At 36.5% G+C, this 384-nt stretch overlaps 1 protein-coding gene across 1 annotated transcript in view; it reads left to right on the top strand.

The window, feature by feature from the left end:
- LOC119590928 (trypsin-1-like) overlaps positions 1–384 on the top strand; it is a gene marked incomplete at its 3' end in the record, with an annotated part of 15,198 nt that overhangs the window by 2,337 nt on the left and 12,477 nt on the right. Inside the window, 1 exon segment of the mRNA XM_037939667.1 lies at positions 41–135.

The following is a 384-nucleotide window of genomic DNA, read 5'->3' as shown; positions in this document are numbered from 1 at the left end:
GCACAGTCATACACTGATTCTAAAACATATCCCTTTACAGGTGTGAATCTAAATTAGCCCTGACTATTGCAACGTCCGTGTTGAGCGTCGTTGCAGTAGGCCTAGGGGTCGGAATAGGCCTCCTCCTGAACAAAAGTTCGTATCTCTTTTCTCTATTATGCGTGTTCTAATTATCTTTCGTTTGGCTAAGCATTGTCACAAATAACAGATTAAATGATTGTCTGTAATGATTATTTAATGAATGATTAGTGTTAAGTGTCAAGGAATGATACTGGATTTTTGTTATGACTGTCATTCAAACTGCTGTTAGAATGTCAGCCACGTGTCGATGTTAAAAAAATATATATTTACTGGATTTACAACGTAATGTCAATTTTCTCTCTC

Source organism: Penaeus monodon, chromosome 28 (genome assembly GCF_015228065.2).
Source record: "Penaeus monodon isolate SGIC_2016 chromosome 28, NSTDA_Pmon_1, whole genome shotgun sequence".
NCBI lineage: Eukaryota > Metazoa > Arthropoda > Malacostraca > Decapoda > Penaeidae > Penaeus > Penaeus monodon.
This window is presented reverse-complemented; position numbering and strand designations above follow the sequence as displayed.